Here is a 24187-nt window from a genome sequence, read left to right on the forward strand (position 1 = left end):
TCCAGTTGACCTCTTCTCTTTAGTTGCTCCTTCACCCCAGGGGGGTTGAGAATGTAAGTACATAAGCCCAAACTAACTCATTCCCTGACTTGGGGCTTGCCCGGGCCTGGGTGGAGAAAAATTAGCCTAACCATTGTCTCAGTCACCTTAAACAGTCTCCCTCTCTCTTGAGCAGGAACTCAATTCCCAGCCTGCCAGATGGAGAAAAAAAACCTTCCTTGTCATTATATAAATCTTGAGTGTCTGCTATGGGACAGACATCGTGCTATGTACTAGAGACAGCACAGTGAAGAAGACACAAATTGTTGTCCTAGTGTTTGGGCACTTACATTCTAGTGAGAGACACTGACAAAAATAAATAAACAAATAAAAAGAAAAATCACACAGTGTGATAAGCACTGGGAAGAAAACAGTATTATATTAAACTAGAAATTAATGGAGAGGGGGTCAATTTACATTGGGTAGCTGCCAAAGATTCCCGGGGAAAATGACATTTAAGCTGAGACTTCGGGTGTGGAGAGGCTGAAAAAGAACAATAAAGTCAAGCCCCCCAGGTGGAATAAGAAATTGGGGGGGTGGGGGAGGGGCGATAAAGGAGAATGATAGAGGGGATAAATTTAACTAAGACATATTGTAAGCACTTCTGTAAATGTCACAGTGTACTCCCAGTGCAACAAGAATATGATAATTACAAGAAAGAAATTGGCAAGTTCAATATAAACATTAAAATAAAACAGACAAAGCAATATTGGCAAGTTCAGCAAACTGAAAGAAGACCAAAATGTCCTTGGTGCACAAAGAGAAGATGCCATGCTGCCATTTGTGATTTAAATGTAAAGAAATTACTCTGAAGGGCTTAAATGAAACAGGCATTTATAATCGGATTACTGATGATTCATAGAATGTCCAATCATTAAAAAAAAACTTTTTAAAAGAAATTGCTCATGGATTGAATGTAGAAAGCAGAATCAAGGATGACTCCAAGGTTTTGGTTGAGAAATTAGTTGACCAACATTGCCTTTTTTTTTATTTCTTTTATTCATATGTGCATACAATGTTTGGGTCATTTCTCCCCCCTCCCCCCGCCCCCTCCCTTTCCCCCTCAATATTACCTTTTGCTGGGATAAGGACAAGTGAGGAAGGCACACAGTAAAGATTGTACACAAGGATAAAGGTTCAGTTTTGGGGGTGTTAAATTTGAAGTTGGTCTAGTCCTCTGGACTCTGGATAAGGCAAACACAAGACGATTCTTTCTGCAAACAAAGTAATCTAGATTGACACAACAAATTGAGAACTAATAACAGAAGCGGGGAGGGAAATTTGTAAAAGACCTTCCAGAAATAAAATTACCCAGAACACGGGTAATAGACAGGATAGGGTTATATTTGTGATAAATGTAAGAAACAGTTACCTTATTTTGCTATGACTTTGTCCAAACAGGTCCTTCTGTGTCCTGGCTGATGATGTCATGGCTGGGACTCTGAAACTATTTCTGCTTTGTCAGCTGCTCCCCATTAGGCTCTGCCGGTAGAGGGCCCCATTAGGCTCTGCCAAGAGAGAGAGAGAGAGAGAGAGAAAGAAGAAAATCATGGACACATAGTTCCTTCCCTGAGAGAACAGCACCATCTCCCCAGATCTCCTATTCTAAGTTTGTAAGTTTTAGTAATTATGTTCCTCAGCCATGATACCTTTAGCATTTCCATTTTGTCCTTTTCTACTTAAAGATCCTTTATATTAAATTCTGTTTAAGTGACTAATGTGCTTTCTGCCTCATGACAACCATGGCTGCTATAGGCCTGAAAAATGGAAAATATCGGCCAATGTCACTTAGGAATATAGGTGCTAAACCCTAAATAAAAGTTCAGTAAACTCAGCAGCAAAATAGTTAAGGCACAGCTTGTGGCCACGACATGGCCCATCTGGGTGAAGGAAGCCTAATTCACTAAACCATTTATTCACTCATTACTTTCATATATTCTTCTTGGGGGCGGTACTGGAGTTTGAACTCAGGGCCTCATGCTTGCTAGGCAGATTGTCTACCACTTGAGCCATGGCCCCAACCCTATAATTTAATATAGTCTTATACAAGGCACAGTCAGGAATGGGGGAGGCACTAGTGACCCAAATCAGAGTCCTTTCCTTCCTGGAGCTTACCATCTGGGAGGAAAATTTGATGCTGCTTAAATAATCACATTGGTGCACGGGGAGGGGGTGGTCCTACTTAGCCAAGGCAGGTTCTTGTTTCCTAAGACACTAATGAATTAATGATAGAAAGCTCCAGCAAGGTAAAAGAAAGATTTATTTTCCAAGAAGTGAAAGTAAAGGCTGCTCTTAACCTGAGGAATGCCTAGAGCTGCGGGATCCGGAAACCAGTGCCCCCTGAGGGGCATGGCATGCTCCATTTATTTTCTCTGCAGAGGTTCCTTATCTCCCCAAGGCCTCTGTTTCTAGGCTAGTGCTTGCTGCTTCTTCATCAGCATAGTTGTTTCTGGGCTTGGGGCCAGCTGCCTTTCTTAGAAGAAGTTCTTCCAGGTTCTGGTGACCTCTATCTCAGGAACCCCCATCTTAGCTCTCCCTTCAACATCAGCACATGTTCCATGAGAGCTTAAAAGGGTAGGTGACACAGTCAGGAAGGTCATGGAAAGCTTACCTGAAGGAGTAACCCTTGGGCTGGCGGAGTGGCTCAAGAAGTAAAGCACCTACCTAGCAAGCATGAGGCCCTGAGTTCAAACCCCAGTACCACAAAAAAAAAGGTAACCTTTGAACTGAGATCTAAAGGATACATACACCTTCCCAGGCAAAGAGAAAGGGAACAGCATTGACAAAAGTCATTTGCTAGGAGCGGATGTGGGTAACGGGAATTTGGAAAAGGCCAATATGGCAAAGCAGAGAGTGAGGGAAGATGAGGCTGGAGAGATAGGCAGTGTTCAAGTCATGATGGTCCCTGTGAGAGTTTTGCTGTCACTTGAAGCTACAGTAATCGATACAGTGTGGTACTAGCATTGTAAGGGGAGCAATGACAGAGGTGACTCCAGTTTTGGATGACAGAGGCAGTTTGAAAGCAGACATCTAAAGAGGCGTGGGAAACAACAGGCTTCTCTGAGAAATAACAAGCCTTTCACCAAAGTAACAAAATGCAGCTGCACAGTGTGGGTAGCAGGCCTCAGCTGACCAGACCCTCCCAGAATGTACAGTCTGATAAGGATGGGGATGGGGAGATGGTTGAGTTCAGCAAGAAGTTAATTAGACAGCCACTTATAGATGCACCTTCAAAATAGAACAGTTGGACCTAAGCCAGCCAATGTGCTCTATCATCTCATGACTCCAGCTATTCTACAGCTTAGCTCTTTCACTAAGTCCCACCTGTCAGGGTGCTTTGCTAGCCTTTCAATGTGCGTACTTTACTCTGAACTCCTGGTCTGGCATGACCTTGCTTTGACTCTTAACTCCTGGCCTTCAATCATCGACTGGAAGAACAATCCAGTATCATATCCATATGAGGATAGAGATAAAAACCAAAGAAACAGAAGTGAGATTCCAGAAATAAACCTACACCTCTGTAGCCAATTGACTTGTTTTTGAGATGGAGTCTCTCTATGCAATCCAGGCTGGCCTGGAATTCATGATTCTCCTGCCTCAGCCTTCTGAGCACTGGGATTATAGGTACTCTCCACCACATCTGGTTACCAGTTGATTTTTGACAAGGGTGCTAATATCATTAAATGGGAAAAAAAATACTGCTGAGGCAACTGGATGTATATTTGCAAAGAATGAATCCCAAGTTTGAGAAGGAGAGATGATTTTTTTTTCCTTTATTGTTGTGTTGGGTGGAGGTACATGTGGCATTTTCAAAGATTCCTACAATGTATCAAATATATCATACTTGAATTCATCCCTTCCACCACTCCTCTTTATCCTCCCTCCCCTGGATTCCTGGAAGAGTTTCAACAGGTATCATTTTTGCATTTACATACATGTGTATGCATTTTTTGCACTGTATTCACCCTCCTACCCCCTTTCCCACCACCTCTCCCCCTCCCACTGGTGCCACACCCTCCCTTGCAGGACCTGTTCCACCCTCCTGTTCTCTGATTCTGTAAAAGAAAAAAGATAAATGATGGTTTTTATTGGTCATATCGCCTTCCCAAGATGCTGCTCTCCCAGGCTGTCATTTCTGTCTTAATACAGAGATAACTATCTCTGTACTTCAATGACTTCAATCAATGAAGTCATGATGATTACTATAAAAAATAGCATTGAAAAATTCATTGATGATTTTTGATGAAGGTTAGGAAACCAAATGATTGTTTCTAAAGCTGTTAAATAAAGGGAAGGAACCAATCATTTACCCAGCTTTCCTTCATGACTCGTACTTCAGAAACATCTAAGTTATTACTAAAAAAAAAAAAAAGTTATTACTATGATGATCCAAAAAAGCAAAAGACTCTAGACCAATTCTCCTTGGCCACCATGTTAATGTCATCTTTTAAAGGTCTCACACTGACCTATCAAGTCAAAATTTGGGGGGAAGGACCCAAGTCTAAAGTATACGCGCAGCAGGGATACACTGAGAAACTCCTTTGAACATCAACTTAAATACTAATAATGAAACACAGGACTGTAAAATAGGTACAGTGTGGGAGGTTCTTGTGAGAGGGGGGAGGGTGAAGTAAGAAGATTAAGGTGAGGGTATATGGTTGATGGATTTCATATACTTACATGAAATAGAACAAAGAAACCTCTTGCAATTGCTTTAAGTAGTGTGGAGAGGGGGTTGAGGGAGAGATAATGGGGGTGATCTAACAAATGTACAATATAAGCCTAATTGGAATTGTTACTATGAATCCCCCCATAATGAATATATCCTAATAAGAAAATTTATAATTAAAAAATTCCCCTGGTGATTTCAATAAGCCTCCAAGGTTTAATGTCAACACACTAGTATTGTATTCTAAATTGTATTGTATTGCCAAATTCTAGTGCTGTAAAAATACATTAAATGCATGCTTACATATGGATATACCTCATTAATTAGTAACATGCTCTCCTTACATGAAGTAATTTTTCCCTGAACATTTCTGTCTATTCAAGCAATTAAAGATAAACTGGTTGGTTAGTCACTTGAACTTATTACTGTTTGTACCTTATAAATTGTCCACTCCAACAGAGCTAGTAGACTTAGGATGCAAATGGAAACTGCAAGTTCAAAGCTATCAAAAAAAGTTAATGATTTACCCTCCCCCTGTTGCAGAAAGGTGACTATTTGATAACACTCATGTTTATTCTGAACGCAAAGAAGATATCTGTTGCAAAGAATTCAATTCTCCATTTCCTTCATCCAGAAATCTAAAATTTTAGCCACATTTTTTAAACAGTTTTGTTTGTTCTTGAAACAGGGTCTATGTAGTCCAGGCTGGCCTTGAACTTGTGATTCTCCTGCTTCAGCCATCTAAGGGCTGGGTTTACAAACATATACCACCATACCCAGCTTTTTCTTTTCTTTTCTTTTTTTTTTTTGAAATCTAGGGCCTCATACATGCTAGGTAAGTATTCTACCACTGGGCTACATTCCCATCCTGAAAAAGGTTTTACTGTGAAATTATTTCAAACTTATAGAAAAGTTGCAAGAATATATAAAAATTCCCATATACCTCCTTCATACAAATTCAATTGTTAACATTTTGTCACATTTGCTTTACCATTCAATAGATGGATAGATAACGTAGACAGCTATAGACAGAAAGTGCTGATTTATAAGGAAATACGTTTATCATTTCCAAAGAACAATTCTTTACATAACCACAGTACAATCACAAGAATCAGAAAATTTAATGCTGACATAATATTATGATCCAATCTAAAGTTCATATTCAAATTTTTCCAATTGAACCAATAATGTCCTTTCTGGCACTTTTTCTAATCCACCAGTACATTGAGTATGGCATTTAGTTCCTGTCTCTACAATCACTTTTCATCTTAAACACTTCCTTAGCCTTCTTGGCATTTCTTGTTTGTTTGTGTTTTTGGTGGGACTGAGGTTTGAACTCAGGGCTTAACACTTGTAAAGTAGGCACTTTACTGCTTGAGTCACACCTCCAGTCTATTTTGCTCTGATTATTTTCAAGATGGAGTCTTAAGAACTATTTTCTGGGCTGACTTTGAACCTCAATTCTCCTGATCTCTGCCTCCCCCAAGAAACTAGGATTATAGGTGTGAGCCACTGGTGCCCAGCTGTTTTGTTTTGAGACAAGGTCTCTCTCTGTAGCCCAAGCTGGCCTGGAACTCTTTATGTAGCACAGGCTGTTCTCAAACTCAAAATCCTCCTGCCTCAGCCTCTCCAGTACTGTGATTATAAGCATATCCCACCATACGTAGACTTCTTGGCCTTCCTCAACACTGACACTGGTGAAGAGTACAGACCAGTTATGCTGGGGAAGATTCCTCAATCCAGATTTGTGTGATGTTTTCTCGTGATTAGACTGAGTTATGCATTTTTATGGGGATACGATAAGAAAGCTTGTGCCATTTTGGGGGTGCCACATCAGGAGGTTCGTTTCATTTGCAGGAATGTGCAGGGCCAGGACTTGGCTGAGGGGAGTGAGGTGCTTAGGGATGTGCAAGCACAGTCCAAACCCTGATGGGGAAAGCTGGTCTCCCTTTTGAAAAACACATAAGCAATTCGTTTGTCATCTCTTAGCAGGTTCAGGAGGAACTCTTGCAAAAGTAAAGGTATGCTATTAAATTTTTTTTTTCCTATTTTATTTTTTTTTTTTCATTTTTCTTTTATTATTCATATGTGCATACAAGGCTTGGTTTATTTCTCCCCCCTGCCCCCACCCCCTCCCTTACCACCCACTCCACCCCCTCCCACTCCCCCCCTCAATACCCAGCAGAAACTATTTTGCCCTTATCTCTAATTTTGTTGTAGAGAGAGTATATATGCTATTAAATTTTAAAAAGAAAAATTAATACAATTATGACATCAACTTTGGTTCAAATGAGAGGAAGAGAGAGGAAACAGGAGGAGCAATCCAAGTAGATGGAGAGCAAAAGAACAAAGGCAAAGCAAGCCAGAAACGGCGGGGTATATGTTGGGCAAAAAGTCCCCGGGGCTTGGAGCAGAGGGTGCCGGGCGAGATTACTCAAAGCCTCCTTACTGGCCCCCTTTAAGTCCCTTTTTGTCATCCTTCAGTCTCTCAACATAACAATTCTATATCAAAATGCTACTCTGCTGCCCAGTGTAGCGGTACACACCTGCAATCCTCGATATCTGGCAGGCTGAGGCAGGAGGATTTCGAGTTCAAGGCCAACCTGGGCAACTTAGCCAGACTTTGTCTCAAAACAAAATTTTAAAAAGGGCTGAGGATGTAGCTCAGTGGTAGATCACTTGCCTAGTGTGCAGAAGGCCCTGAATTCCACCCCAGGACTGCAAAAAAAAAAATGCCATTATGCAATCATGCTCCATTGTACTCAGAGTGAAAGACTAAAGGCTGATAGGGCCCCCTCCTACAGGAGCGGCCCCCACCCACCTTTCTGACCTCATGCCCACCCACTCGCTATAGCTCACCGACCCCACCTGGCTGCTATGCTCCCATCTTGTGGGAACAAAGCAAGCCTCCCACCTGCCTTGCCTACCTCAGGAACACTGTTCCAGCTCCTTAGGCCTGGGGCATTGTGTCAAAAATCCTCCCTCCCATCCTCAGGTTTCTGCTCAGCCTTCTTGGTGAGACCTTGTGTGAGCTCCCACAAAAACACCTTCCTGCTCACCACACTCCCACTCCGTACCTCACTTCCCTCTTGACTTTTTCCCAGGGCCCTGACAACCATTCTCCACACAGGCTTCTTTGCTTTTTCTGCTGCACCCCACTAGACTTGGAGCCCCACAAGGTGGGTATTCCTGTCAGTGTCATCACGTGTGGTTCCCAGTGACTACAACAGAAGAATTCACAAATTGTGTGTATGTCTGAGACACACAGAAACAAAAAAAAGAGATGTGATCAGAGAGAAAGAGAGAGAGACAGAGACAGGTAGGCTGGAAGTAGATTCTGTTGACTCTCTGACAGGAAGAATTTACCAAAAAGCTAATGAAGCTTCAGAAAGGGTCTCAGCAACATGTCCACATGTTTAAATTTGCAAAAGTAAAATGCTTAAGCTGTGATCAGTCACCAACACTGTCTTCTTCCAGGCCAACTGCCCCTCATTATCCATCAACTGGTGGCTTTGTGCTACGTCAATTTAGCTAAGCTGAACTCTGCTGGCCACTAGGGACTTCTGTAGGCAAAGCTGAAGGCAAGTTTACACCACAGTTAGTCCTAGGGGCCAGCACTGAGGGAGCTGGCACAATGTCACAGATCTGAACCCTCACTTAGGTGGCACTGGGCAGCACTGAGGCCTGCAGGCCCTTTGGCTCCCACCAGATCTCTCCTGGAACAGCCTACACACACACTCTTCTGCTGACTGTCACGGTGACAGTAAGATCGAACCCCTGGAGCTGGGGGTGCAGCTCAGAGGTAGAGCATTTGTTTAGTATGTGCGAGGCCCTGGGTTCCATCAGAGAGAGAGGAGAGAAAAGAGACAGAAAGGAGAGGAGAGGAGAAGAAGAATCAGAAACTCTCAAGATGAAAACTATACCCACTTTGAAAACTATATCCCAGCTTTGCCTAAGATGACTGCTCCCCTCCCCTCAGCGGAGATCCTTGTCTGTGTGCTACATGTCGTGCCTTGGCCACTTGGAGCCCGGGTTATGAGCTCTGATTATGACATAGGCAATTTGATAGTTTATGATGGTGATTTTTTTTTTGGTAGTACCCAGAATTTGGCAGTACTGGGTTCTGAACTCTGTCCTGAAATTAAATTGGACCTAGAATCACAATAAAAGGTCAATTTCTTTACCTCTGAGCAAGAAAATTGTACATTAAAATAAACATGAAGATAAATATTTTTTACTGATTTTTTTTCTGGTACTGGGGTCGAACTCAGGGCCTCTCACATGATAAGCATGTACTGTACCACTGAGCAGCACCCCCAACTGACATTCTTAAATTACACAGACAATATTTTATATAGTGGAAGGTATCATGATTATAAAATACATCATTTTTATATATAAATTAAGAAAAAATGTTGACAGCTATACTGTGACATGCTACTAGCTATCATGACACTTTAATTCAGGGATGTAAAATGGGGGGAAGGGGAGTGAATCTCAGAATCAGTGAAATATGAAATAGCTCTTGGAGAGCTCTCTCTTTTTCTGGCATTACTGGGGTTTTAATTCAGAGCCTCATGCTGGCTAGGTAGGCATTCTGCCACTTGAGCCACTCCACCAGAAGCTCTTGTATATTTCTTAGGCTAAAAGCATTGTTTGAGAACTGAAGAAATTGTAGTTCAGGTAAAGCAAACCATCTACTTAAGGGCATAGGCCTAGTTGGTTACAAGACCTACAAATGGAAGTCATTAATCGCCTATTTAGATCAGAGCTCACGTTAATTACAGAATTTCATACATCAGAGACAGCCATGAGGGTTCATCTTTAAGTTCCTTTCAACTCTGAGAATGGTGTGCTAAAATATTACCGTCGTCCTTAGATAGATCCAAAATATAGGCTAGAATGATACAGCTGCTTTGGTTTCTATTATAGATTTCCAGTGCTGGAATAGCGCCTATTTATTGGCATCGTAGGTTCTTTTTTTGTTTTTTTTTTTTTGGCAGTACTGAGGTTTGAACACAGGACTTCATGCTTGCTAGCCAGGTGCTCTACACTTGAACCACACCCCTAACCTACATTATAGGTTCCTTAATAGATGTTAGATGGCCCAGTGACTATCTGGATGAATGTGAGCCAGTCATTTCATCTCTCTGCTTCTTTGTTCACAAAATAGGCATAGTAATAACCACCTGTCAAGTGCACAGTGAAGGTTAAATGAGATGAGTGTGCAGGTATACCTGGCACATGCTAACGTTAGCTTCCTTCATCTGTTGTTAGTTGTTTAGATGCTAACTTCATAAAGCCTTTCAGAAAAATCAATCTCCCTACAAAGTCTAATGCTCTAGGTTTGTGCAGTCCAATGTGCTAGCCACTAACCACATGTGGCTATTTAAATTATAATTAAATTAACTAAAATTAAAAATTTGTTTCCTCGTTTGCATTAGCCCCATTTCGAGGGTTTGATATCCTCGTGTGCCTAGTGGCTGATGTGCTGGACAACACAGATTCGGGACATTTCCATCATCGTAGAAGTGTCCACCTGACAATGCTGCTATACAATAATAAGAGTACAACAGTGACCATTAGCTTTTTCTCAAGTGACCATGTCCCAACATTTTATAATCAAACGTCCCTTGACTAATGGATTTGTGCGCCCCCCTGTGGCTATAGGTGGCAACTAGTCTGTATTTAATTAGATGAAGCAACACTTTTATTCAAGGGATAGCTTAGACATCTTTTAACAATCTGATCACGAGAAACTAAGGTAAGATGATATAGTGCTCTAAAGACTACGAAGGAAATTTGCTTGAAAAAGTTTGTAATAGGATTCCTAAATCTTAGTATTTTCTGAACTATCTACACTTGTGAGATAAACACGTTCCTCATTTAAACAAAGGATGCTGTTTCAAAGTGTGGAGGGACGCTTGATGAATGACCATGACCGCAGGCCTTCTCTTAGTGTTATCTGGCAACCGACAAGCTGGAACCCGAAGCTCTCCCTGCTGGGCGTCGGGGCGGGGAGGGAGGGGACGCTAAGCTGAGACTCCTCTTCCCGCTGAATGAAGGGAGCCCCTGTTTCTGGGTGCCGGTCACCTGACACTTCCCGGCACTCCCTTACACAGCCAGAACCTAAGATCAGCCAGCCGAGAGCCCGAGCCCAAAACTTCACGTCCCACATCCGCAGCCCCCAAGCAGGGCTGTTCTCGCGCTTGCGCAATAAAAATGGAGCCCCGTGGCGCGGGGCGGGGCTTCCGGAGGAGCAGTGCCCGCTTGAGTTCTGTTGCCAAGGACCTTGTCCTTGGGATGCTTGGAACCTGGGCGGCCGCTGAGCCCCACGCCTGGGGTTCCAGCCTCACCCACGATCCCCTGATGTTGACGGGGAGGGTGGGGGAAGCGCCAAACTTCTTCATAAACGTTCATTTTTCTCTGAAAACAACATAAACATATCATTTCCACACACACACACACAAAATCTGAAAACGCAGAGAAATACAGGGAAAATAAAGCTCGCCCATAATCCTGTCACCCAACGAGACTCTCTTAACTAATAACTAAATATAAGATCGCATTCCATCCACAGTGGTATTTTCCCCCACGCTAGCTTACTTAGCTTCAAAAGGTTTGCAGTAATCAGTGCACATTGGCCAAAGGCAGCGGCCTCCTGGGGTCTGGTCACGTTATCCGGGCAGCCTTCCGCCCTCTCCCCCGCGCGGTGCGCTCAGTGCAGCAGCTGATGCACAGCCATCCCTTGGATTGAGCGCCTAAATACATGCTATACTCGGCGCATTGTCTGTGGGAGAAAGCGCCAAGTCACGTGCCTCCTGGTACAGCTGCAGTTCATCAATCAGGCATTTCACAATGAATGTTTTTGGAAACCAGGTACAAGCTGAACCGCTAACATTCCAAATTTATCTGAGCTCAGTACGTTCTGGGGAGCACATACAGTGTTGCCGTTGCTTTTCTTTTTTTAACTTTACTGAGATATAATTCACATACTACACAATTCGCCCATTTAAAGTGTACAAATGACTAGCTTTTCATGGATTCACAATTTAATTTTGGGACAGTTTATTTCTCCCTAAAAGAAATCCAGAGCCGGCTGTGGGATTACAAGTGGCTGTAATCTTACTTACTTGGGAGGCAGAGATCAGGAGGATGGCAGTTGGAGGCCAGGCAGGGCAAATAGTTTGAAAGACCCCCATCTTGAAAATAACCAACACACACAAAAGAAAGTTGATGGAGTGGCTCAAGTGGTAGAGCGCCTGCCTAGCAAGCATGAGGTCCTGAGTTCAAACCACAATACTGCCGGGGGAAAAAAAGAAACTTAGACAAACTACCAACAGTCACTTATGATTTTTTCTGCTAAGCAAGCATTATTTCGCGTCCATCCTTAAGGATTGCCCATTCGGGTTGTTTCACATGAATGCAATCATATGACACGTGATTTTTGGAATCTGGCTTCATTAATTTAGTGTAATGTTTTCAAGGTTCATCCGTGTTCTAGCATGGATCAGAGCTTTATTTTTTTGGCAAAATAATATCCCATTGCATGGATATGTTACATTTTATTTATGCATTTATCAGTGGTAGACACTTGGATTGTTTACATTTCTCAGCTATTGGAAACACTGCTGTTATAAACATTCATCATGACTTTTGTGTGAATTTATGTATTTTTTTCTCTTGGGAGAATTCTACTGAGGAAGGGAATTGCAGAGTTATATGATAACTCAAAATCTTTAACTTTTTTAAAATACCAAGGCTAACTCCCACTGAACAATGAACAGATGCTTAAAATGAAGGACAAGAAAATAAAACAAGTATGTTAAGAGGAGGGAAATAGCAGGAGGGGGAGAGTAAATGAAGAGGGTAAAGGAGGGTGAATATGGCTGATGTACTTTCTACACATATATGAATAGGGAACTTTGAAATCTGTTGAAGTCATTTTAAGAAGAGGAAGAGGGAGAATAATGGAGGGGATGACCCAAACTGGGGCACGAGGTACCCATATGTGGAAATGTCACAACAAAACCCCCTGTATAACTATCATATACTAATAAAAACGTTTTTACTTTTTTTTTAACTCTTTTAACTTTTTGAGGAGCTTCTAAACTGCTAAAATTCCAAATTCTCTTGGCCCATTTTACATACTCACCAGCAATGTACAAGGCTCTTAGCTTTTCCATGTCCTCGCCAACACTGTTATTGTCTTTATTAAAATATTTTTTAGCATAACTTAATTGCACCAAGGGGTTTCCTTGGGATATTTACATACATGCATATAACGCAGTTTGATCAAATTCACCCCTTCTATTAACACCCTTCCCTCCTCCCCCTCCTTTTTTAGCAGAGTTTAGGGGATTCATTATCCTATTTCCATACATATACAATGTACTCTGACCATATTCGCCTCCCATCACCCTCGCTTCCTGCCCCAGCAAGTCCTTACCCCCCAACTGTCCCCTTTTTACAAGCATGTCATATTCCAATGAGGGGGGAATCTAGGTTCCACTTATGAGCAAAAACATGTGGTATTTGTTTTTCTGAGCTTGGCTAATCTCACACAACATGATTTCCTGCAAACAACACAATTTCACTCTTCTTCATTCCTGAATAATGCTCCACTATGTGTATATACCACATTTTCTTCATCCAGCCCTGTCACCTAGGCTGATTCCATAGCTTGGCTATTGTGACTAGTGCTGTGATAAACATGGGTGTGCAGGTTTCTCTCTTGTATGTTGACTTACATTCCTTCAGATCTATGCTAAGAGTGGTCTGGCAGGATCATATGGCAGTTCTATCTTGAGTTTCTTAAGGAACCTCTATGTTGATTGCCATGATGGCTGTATTAATTTACATTCTCATCAGCCGCATACAAGGATTTCTCACGCCCTCCCATCTTCACCCGCATTTGCTGTTCCTTTTCTTGATGATTACCATTGTGACTGAGTGAGATGGAATCTCAGTGTTGTTTTGATTTGCATGTCCTTTACATGCAAATTATTGAACATTTCTTCACATTTATTGGTCATTTGTACTTCGTTTGGGAACTGTCTGTTCATTTGCGCATTTATTAATTGGATTAATTGTGGTTTTGGTGTTGAATGTTTTGAGCTCTTCATATGGGTATTAATCCTTTCTCCAATGAATAGCTGGCAAAGATTTTCTCCTCACTCTCTAGGCTGACTCTTCATTCTAGAAATGTTATCCTTTGCTATACAGAAACTTTTTTTGGTGGGACTAAGATTTGAACTCAGTACTTTACACTTGCAAAGCAGACACTCTACCACTTCAGCCACACCTCCAGTCCATTTTGCTCTGGTTATTTTTAGAGATGGGGGTCTCACGAACTATTTACCTGGGCTGGCCTCCAACCTGAATCCTCCCACTCTCAGCCTCCCAAATAACTAGAACTACAGGCATAAGCCACCAGGACCCAGCTGCAGAAGCTTTTTAATTCAATGCAATCCCATTTGTCGATTCTTGCTCTTGAGCATTTGGAGTCCTATTCAGAAAGTTATTACCTATATCTTCAAGTGTTTTCCCTATATTTTCCTGTAGTCATTTCAAAGTTTCAGGTCTTACATTGAAATTTTTGGTCCATTTGGAATTGACTTTTGTACAAGGTGAGAGACAGAGACCTAGTTTCAGTCTCCTACATGTGGATATCCAGTCTTCCCAACACCATTTGCTAAAGGAACTGTTTTCTCCAACTTGTGTTTTTGGTGACTTTGTCTAAAATCAGATTGACTGTAAACTGTGTGGGTTTATTTCTGGGTCTTCTTTTCTGTTCCATTGGTCTACATGTCTGTTTGTATGTCAGCGCCATGCTGTTTTTGCTTCTGTGGCTCTATGGTATAATTTCAAGTCAGGCATTATAATACCTCCAACATTGCTCTTTTCACTCATGGTGGTTTTGACGATTCGGGGTCTTTTATGTTTCCATATGAATCTTTTATTTGTTTTTTCTATTTCTATGAAGAATGACATTGGGATTTTTATGGGGATTGCAATGAGTCTGTAATTGTTCTCAGTAGTACAGCCGTTTTCACAATATTGGTTTTGCTGATCCATGAACAAGGGAGGTCTTTCCTCCTAGGATATTTTTTTCGTTTGCGGAGTTTTGTTTTGCTTGTTTAAGGTCCGCTCTCACTATGTAGCCCAGGATGCCTTGGAACTCTTAATCCTCTGCCTCAGCCTCCCGAGTGCTGGGATTGGGGCTGGTGGAGTAGCTGTGATAAGAGCCCCTGCCTAGCAAGTGAGAGGCCTTGAGTTCAAACCCCACTCATCTTTTTGTTTTGGCAGTTCTGGAGTTTGAACTCAGGGACTCCTACTTGCTAGTCAGGCACTCTGCCACTTGAGCCACTCCTCCACCCCTTTTTTTGTGTGTTGGGTATTTTTGAGATAGGGTCTCTCAAACTATTTGCTATGGCTGGCTTCAAACTTCCATTCTCCAGATCTCTGCCTCCTGAGTAGCTAGGATTACAGGTGTGAGCCACCATGCTAGCACCCAACTAGGAGTACAAATGTTTTTAAGTTTGATTAGTTCAGTGTATCTTTTTTGTCACTTGTGCCTTTGGTATCTAGGAAACCCAAGATCATGAAGCTTTTTTCTTTGGTAGGATTAGGGTTTGAACTCAGGACTTCACACTTGCAAAGCAGCAACTCTACCATTTGAGCTATGCCTCCAGTCCATTTTGCTCTGGTGATTTTGGAAATGAGGTCTCACAAAGTATTTGCCCAGGCTGCCCTTGAACTGCCATACTCCCAAACTCAGTCTTTGAAGTAGCTAGGATTACAGGTGTGAGCTACCAGCGCCCAGCTTACTCCTATTCTTTACTGAGGGGTTTATAGTTTTAGCTCTTATGTTTAGGCCCATTCTGAGTTGATTTTTGTATGGGGTGTTGAGACTACAACTGCATACCAGTCCAGTTGTCCTAGTACCATTTGTTGAAAAGACTGCTCTTTCATTCCCTCATTGAATTATCTTAGCATTCCTTTTTTTTTTGGTGGCACTGGCGTTTGAACTTAGGGCCTCATGCTTACAAGGTAAGCACTCCTACCCCTTGAGCCACTCCACCAGCCTCCTCAAAAAAAAAAACCCCAGAATTATCTTAGCATTCTTGTCAAAAAAAAACTGATTGTAAGTGTAAAGTTTTATTTCTAGGCTCTCAATTCTATCATACCAATGTGTGTGTGTGTGTGTGTGTGTGTGTGTTGTTGTTGTTGTTGTTGTTGTACTGGGGTTTGAACTCAGGACCTCAGGCTTGTTAGGCATGTGCTCCACCAGCCCTTTTTTTTAATTGAGTATTTTCAAGACAGGTTCTTGTGAACTATCTGCCCCGGCTGGCCTCGAACCAGAGATCCTCCTGATCTCTGCCTCCTGAGTAGCTAGGATTACAGGTGTGAGCCACCAGCATCTGGCTCACACAATTTGATTACTCTAGCATAACAATATATGATATAGGGAAGTCCTTCAACTTTGTTCAAGATTAGTTTGGCTTTTCTGGGTCCTTTGCCTTTCCATGTGAATTTGAGGATCAGTTTATCAATTTCTGCAAAGAAGGGGTTATGATGGGGATTGCATTCAATCTGTAGATCACTCAGACTGTTTAGAACCTGCTTTTTTCAGTTAAATATATTGTGGTGGACAGCTTTTTACTTCAATAATTATAGAACTCATAATTTTTCTTATGTAATAATTCAAAATATTTATCAAACAATAACAGGACACAGGACGGTCTGTGATGAATCATGTATATTTCCCACCTATAATGAAGAGCTTTCAACCTAAGAAGAATAGAAATCATGAATATAAATAATTGTATTCCAAGTATAAGGTATAGATAAAATGCTACAAAAACCAGGTGTGGTGGCCCATCCCTATAATCCCAGCACTCTGGAGGTTGAGGCAGGAGGACTGAGAGTTCTAGGCCAGCCTGGGCTACATATTGAAACACAGTTTCTGTTTCTTTGAAAGAGCTACAAAAATGATTACTCATAGATATAGGTAAAGCTTCTACATAGATGCAGCCATGTAGCTAGACTGGGGTTTCTCAGCCTCGGCATTATTGATATTTGGGGATTATTCTCTGTTGTGGGGGGCTGTCCTGTAGGTTAAAAGATGTTTAATTAACAGCATCTCTAGCCTCTACCACTACATGTCAGTTGCCTCCCCTTCCCAAAAATGTCAGACAGTGCCAAAGGTCTCCTTGGGGACAAAAGTGCCTCTGGTTGAGAACCACTGAGCTATATCTTACATAGCCATTTTTAATGTTTGCACAGTCCAGTCCACAAATAATGTATAATTTAGGCAACTAATAGCCTATAATTGCATACCCTAAACCCTAAACTAATACCCTAAAATTGGGTGCATTCCTGTTGCACCCAATTTTTCACAACTCTTTATAACTTTTAGAAATATGACATCAGATCCTTAGAGTAAATAACAACATGCTAGATTTTTTTCCTGTAAAAGATGTACATGTGAAAATTATTTTTTCATCGTTTGGAAGATAAGTACAGTTATCTCTCAATCCCACTTCCCAGAAACAGCCTATGGCATGTCTGTTTTCAAGTTTTATATTTATGCAGAAGTAAAGTGGAAAATCCCCTTTTTAGTGCGTTTTTATCATTCCATGTGATAATTTGGTTTATTTGCTTTACATTTCTTCTGGAGCCCTTCAAGTCACACTTTTGAAACTGTCAGTCCTGACTCACTGGTGGAATCAGATCAGAGGGCCATGACTAGCGTTTTAATTGAAATAGAACAGAGTATAACACATCAGATCAGAGCATATTACACACAGTAAGGAAAGGTACTACTTGGTGACTACTAGTCTCAGTATCAGATAGCTAGGCAGCTAGATAGATGTAAAATGTATGTGTAGATAGATGTAAAATGTATGTGGGTTGCAGCCAAGAAAGATTTAAAAGCCACTGCCATAAGCAATCTAAATATATATTTCTAACATTCCTTTCTATAATGGGAGTGAAGTGGTCCATGGCACAAGTCTCTTCTTTCTTGATTAAAATAGAACAAGAAATATAGCATAAGCAAAAAATACCTAATGTTAATAGTCACTCCCCAGAAAAGCAACACTGGTTCCTGTACAGTACTAAATAGTATTTAACGTAAATTGAAGGTTAGGGCTCCATCAATTCAATTGTCCTGACTCCTTTGGACTTAACTGGTTCCACAAATCGACCACAGTGCTTTCATACATTTGCAACTTAAAAAACATTAGGTATACATTATGGTGGCTACTAGGTGGGGGTGGAGGTGGGTGAGGTGGCTACCATTCTTTAATCTAGTTCTCCTGTACCTCTTCACACAGCTTCATTTATTAACCATTATCACCATTTATGACTGACACAGGTTGAGGATGTGCCAGGCCCTGGGTTCAATCTTCAGCACTGCAAACACAAACGAGCAGAAAGAACACTGGACATGGTGGCTTATATGGATGTGCCTCCCCTCAGCAAGGAGAAGTTAGAGTGGTGGAGTTTATAAGGCCACGGTGCTCTTGAATATGTGTGTGTTTCTTCTTTTTTCTTTTTATGATGCCTTCAACATACTTTTTTGGGGGAGAGGAGGTGGTACTGGGGTTTGAACTCAGGGCCTCATGCTTGCTAGGCAGGCGCTCTCATTCGAGCCACTCCTTAGCCCCTGAATGTCTTTTTATTTCGTACTATAATAACACAACAAGGTCCATGTCACCAATTTACTTTACATTGTCATATAAATCTTTCTTTAGACAGGGTCTTGCTATGTATCCCAGGCTGGCCTCAAACTCCTGATCCTTCTGACTCAGTCTTCCAAGGCTGGGATTACAGGTAGGAGCTGCCACCCCCGAATTGTTACATAAATCTTTATATTTGTTTAATCTATTGAGATATTTGGCTATAAGACATGGTTAAATCACTGAAATCATAATTAAGATAGTAACCCAAAGTTAGAATATTTTCTTTCACTTGAACTCATCTTTTCCAGGTCACTGAAACCAAAATTACAAATGAATACATAAAATGGCTTCCAAGCTAGCATGGATAGAAAGCATGTGGTGCTCATAAGAAACAAGTTTTCATAAGAAACAAAGTTTTATTTAAAATATCTCCAAAGAGACTTGACAAAACTCTTTTAAGTCAAAGAATACTTTTGGAATCTTTTGTGTGAGCCTGTTTTTTATCAGAACACACCCAGCCCAGTGATGCCAATTTAGCTGGCCTGTCAACACAGTCATTGAAAGGCACAAGGCAAGGGGAGAGAAAGATAATAATACAGTGAATGATTTTGGAAAGGTGAAGTGATTAAACTACAAATTATCTCTACTTATAAGGGCAGGATTTCATTCTTTTCTTTCTTTCTTCTTTTTTTTTTTTGGTGGGACTGGGGTTTTAACTAAGGGCTTTGCACTCCAAAGCAGCCACTCTACTGCTTGAGCCACACCTCCAGCCCTTTTCTCTCTAGTTATTTTGGACTGGGGGGGGGGTCTTGCGAACTATTTGTCTGGGCTGGCCTCAAATCTAATCCTTCAGATCTCAGCCACTCAAATAGCTAGGATTACAGGGCTGAGCCACTGGTGCCTGGCTAGGACAGGATTTCATTCTGAGATCTAGTCTAACTCCTCACTTTAAAGATGAGAAAAACAAAGCTTGGAAAATATGAGACATTTTTAATTAATAGTCTATTTTTGTGGAAAGTTCACAGAACAAATTAAGTGGAAACTACAAAGAGTCATTATTCAGTTTTTCATCCCACCAATACAGATTCCCATGCTAATTTACACATGCTAATCTCTATTGATTTAATTTTCCATGTTAATCTTGTATTAGTATGGTATATTTCTTATGATTGATGAGCCAAGGGGTAGGGGTGTAGCTCAGTGATAGAGCACTTGCCTAGCATGTACAAGCAATGCAAAGGGAGGGAGGGAGGGAGGGAAAAAGGAAAGAAGGAAGGAGGGAAGGAAGGAAGGAAGGAAAGAAGGAAGGAAACAACTGATGAGAGAGAAAGAAAGAAGTAAACAATTAATGAGCCAATAAAGATAAATTATTATTATTAACTAAAGTCTATCTTTTATTTTAGGGTTGCACACTACTTGGCTTTTGACAAATGTATATTGACATGTATCCACCATTACAATATCATAAAGAATAGTTTCACTGTCCCCCAAATCCTTTGTACTCCTTTATTCATTCCTCCCCTCCTTCCCAAATCTCTGGCAAGCACTAATCTTTTCACTGTTTCAGAGCTTGTAGCCATTCTAATGGGTGTGTAGTAGCACCTCAATGTTTTCACTGGGAATTCTGTCCATCTACTTATTCGGCATCTTCGAATCTTCTTTGAGATGGTACCTGTTTACATCCTTGCCCATTTTCAAATTGGGTTGTTTGGGCTTTTACTATTAAGTTTTAAGCATTCTTTACATATTTTGGACACTAGTCCTTTATTAGAAGAGTGTTTTGCCAAAATTTTCTCCTAGTTTGTAACTTGTCCTCTCATTCTGTTAACAGTGTCTCTTGCAGTGCAGAAGTTCTTAATTTTGATGGAGCTCAACTTATGCATATTTTCTCATGGATTATGCTTTTAGTGTTGTGTCTGAGAAGTCATCACCAAACCCAAGGCTATCTGGAGATCTCTTATGTCATCCTCTAGGAGTTCTGTATTTTCCTATTTTTCATTTGGTCTCTGATTGCTTTTGAGTTCGTCTTTAAAGGCCTACATTCAACTTTTTGCATGTGGATGTCCAGTTGTTCTGGTGTCATTTGTTTTGCTTTGTTTTTGTTTTGAGACAGGATCTGGTTATGCAGCACAGGCTAGCCTGGAGCTCACTTTAATATTAATTTCTAATTAAAATTTTTGAGGTAGTTGTAGATTCACATGTAGTTGTCAGAAATATCAGAGAAAGCCTTGTATACATTTCCGTTTCCCATAAAGATAACATCTTACAAAATTATAGCTTTATATCATAGCCAGGTTATTGATATGAACACAACCCACTCATCAGACTCAGATTTCTCTAGTTTTACTTGCATCCCATGCATGGGTGTAAGTGCATGTATTTGCCAGTACTGAATAGTTCCAGTACTACAAGCACAATGACTCCATTTTGCCCTTTTATAACCCTTTCACACACACACACACACACACACACACACACACACACCCCTTGGCGCCACTAATCTATCCTCCATTTCTAAACTTCTGACACTTTAAAATGTTATATGAATAGTCATGAAGCATATAACCTTCTGGGATTGGCCCTTTCCTCTCTCGCTCAGCAGTAATTCCCTGGAGTTCATCCAAGTTGTGTATCAAGAGTTCTCTCCTTTTTCTTGCTGAGTAGTATTCCTGGTGTGTATGTACCAGTTTGTTTAACTAGTCACCAGCTGAAGGACAAGCTGATTTCAGTTCGGGGCTATTACAAATAAAGCTTCTGTGAACATTCCTACATGCTTTTTTTTGGCAGTATGGAGATTGAACTCATGCTTCCTAGGCAGGTGCTCTACCACTTGAGCCGTACGTGCTCCCAGCCCCATAGATGCATTTTTCACGTAACATTTTGTTGTGCCACTAGAATAATAATTAATCTTAGATGATCACTAATTTTTCAGACTTTCCAAGTGATATCTGTTGGCTTAATAAATGTTGGCTTAATAGATGTATACATTTGAAGTATGTATAATTTTCCTTAAGAGATTTTGAAATACTTTTTCAATGATATAATGAATTTTTATAGTTCTTTTAAAGACAGGATACTGCTATGTAGTCCAAGATGGCCTTGAACTCTTGATCCTCCTGCCTCTGCCTCTGCCTCCTGAGTGCTGGGATTTTTTACAGGTGTGAGCCACCACACCTGGCGAATTTTCCTTCTAGCATTTGTTTTTGCATTGCTGGGAACCAAACTCAGGGCTTTAGGCGTACTAGGCAAGTGCTGCACCACTCAGCTACATCCCAGACCTCCTCTAACATATTTCGCAAAGCAGTTCTCAGAAGGAATTTGTAAATAGCCTTGTAATTATAGAACTTTTGATGGCTATGATAGCTTTACATCAATGCCATTTTCCCCTTTGTAATAAACTGAACACTCTTGCTGTATCTCCCGAGCCTCTTAAATATGTAATCGGAGACACACTTTTCAACCGATGTATCCATACGCCATCACTAAGGGCCAGAGAGCATACTACAGGCTTGAAATTTGTGCCCTTAGGTCTTCAGCAGAGTACCATATCATGCACTTTACATTCAGCCAAGGATACATTGAAAATGTCCAATTTGTTAGGGAATTCTATCTTCAAAAACCATTACTTATCCTCTTAAAAGTGAAGCATACATTTGTGGTGGTTCTTTCCCTGCCGCCCCTCGGCTCTAAGCTAACCTTTTCTATTCCCTTCTGCGATGCCAGGGTTGCAAACTGCCCCTCCCAAACCCCATGCAGAGTGGCTTCCTGGCAGGTCCTGTCAATGGAAGGTTCTGTTGGGACTGGTGGGGAGAAGAGACTTCTAGTTGCCAGCTTCCACCAACAGCCCCGCCCCTCCCGGCTCCAGCCTCCACCTTCTTTCATCCCAGGTCCCCGCAAAGCCATCAGCACCAGCCAGCCTCCCTCCCTTCCTTCCTTGGAGGCTGAGCCAAGTAGTAGGCACCTCCACATCTGAGCAGTGACTGCTGGAAGTGCCTGCCGCAAGTTCCCTCCGCACACCAGCCAGCCAGGTGAGGGGCACAGGAAACAGTGGCAAATAGCTGAGTGACCTTTTTGTCTCTTTCAGCCAATGTCTAAATACCCAATTCTCTGTAATGAATCAATTCCATTTGAAATGCTGAGCACGGCTTCTGGCTTCCAGAGTGCCGTAACTTTTTTTACAATCGCAAGCAAAAGTTTGCAGATTTTTTTTTATTATCTACATCTTCCCCAAGTACAACGGTGTGTTCCTCGTTCAGGAGACTGGTTGAATTCAGGACTGGAGAGGGAAGGGGAAGGGGACAGGGCCAGGCAAACATTGAGCTCTTTGGCAGTAAGCATCGAATGGGACTCAGGCTAACTTAAGGAGAAAAGGGAATCTCTGGAAGGATGTGAGCTGCTCATGGAACCAAAGGAGCTGCCTTGGAGAATGGGGACCAGAGGCGTTCCAGCGATCTAGGAAGCAGGAACCAAGAACCAACGAGTTTCACCTCCAGGTGCTTCCCCTGCATGCATCTATGGAATCCACATTCCAGGAAGGGTGTGGCCTGCTGGGGTCAGGGGCTGACCCTCTGGCTGGTGGAGAGGAGGACATCCTGATAGAAAGTCCTCTCAAAGTGTTATTGGTTCAAGAAGCGTAGTTCACCCAAAAGAAATGTAGCACGCTGTTTCCTGAAGAAGGAAAAATTGGCTGGTGGCCAGCAATGACAATAAACTTTCACTGCAGTGAACTTTAAGTCGTAAATAAGAATTCATTGGGGGTGAGTATGGTGGTACGTGCCTGTAGTCCCAGCTACTCTACAGGTGGAGGCAGGAGGATCTCAAGTTCAAAGCCAGCCCCGCCAATGTTATCAAAGCCCTATCTCAAAAACAAAATAAAAGGCTGGGGGCATGTCTCAAGTAGTAGAGCACCTCCCTAGCAAGCCTGAGGCTCTGAGTTCAAACCTCAGTACCGCCAAAAAATAATAAAATAAATAAAAACAAAACGGCTGTAGGTCAAGTGGTAGAGCACTTGCCTAACAAGCATGAAACCCTGGGTTCAGTCCCTAGTACTGCAAAAAAAAATGCATTGGAGGTGTAACTCAGTGGTAAAGCACTTGCCTACCATGTGCAAGGCTGTAGGTTTGATTCCCAGTCCTGGAAAAAAAAAAGAGAGAAAAGAATGCACTGTGCACAATGTGCTTAGGGTAGACAGTTCAGAGCAATGGTTTTAAAAGGTTGTATAGTTACACTGGAGAAACAAGCTTTAGTGATCTACTGCAAGAAAGGTGACTAAAATAATAACTCAATGTACACTTCAAATTGCTAAGTAAGAGTAGCCTTTAAATGTTTTCAACGCAAAACAAGTATCTGACATGATGATATGTTAATTAGTTTGATTTAATATTCTATATGACACCTTCTCATTGCTGCTTATGGTTGGGATAAACCCAGCATGAGTTTTTAATGCATTATTTTTTGTTTGACAAACATTTATTTATTTACCATGCCCCAGTGATTCTAAGCCTCAATGAGTCTGGTGTGGGTCATTTCTTTTATTCAATGTCACCAACATGGAGCTCCATTGCTTCACACTAACAGCTAGCACAGGGGAAGCTGCTCTTTTAGAATGCAGAGGGAAACCCCAAGAGGCTAAACGTTAGTGCATGTAGAAATATAAAACAATGACTTCACTTTTCCTAGTAAAATACCATAATAGTAAATGAAAAAGTATAAGTTCAAATAAGCAGTGTGTTGTCTATTACAATAATTTTCTTTTAACTCCTTTTTCACAATTGCACTAAACAGCATTCAA

At 41.4% G+C, this 24187-nt stretch overlaps 1 long non-coding RNA gene across 1 annotated transcript; it reads right to left on the reverse strand.

Moving 5' to 3' along the window:
• Positions 1-1120: 1120 nt before the first annotated feature.
• LOC141419781 (uncharacterized) lies at positions 1121-11493 on the reverse strand. Its single transcript, XR_012444514.1, has 3 exons — positions 11315-11493; positions 1412-1547; positions 1121-1253 (listed from the first exon to the last, which is right to left on the reverse strand). It is a non-coding gene; the product is annotated as an uncharacterized lncRNA (long non-coding RNA).
• Between the last annotated feature and the right edge of the window lie 12694 nt (positions 11494-24187).

This window comes from Castor canadensis, chromosome X, assembly GCF_047511655.1.
Source record: "Castor canadensis chromosome X, mCasCan1.hap1v2, whole genome shotgun sequence".
Taxonomy (NCBI): domain Eukaryota; kingdom Metazoa; phylum Chordata; class Mammalia; order Rodentia; family Castoridae; genus Castor; species Castor canadensis.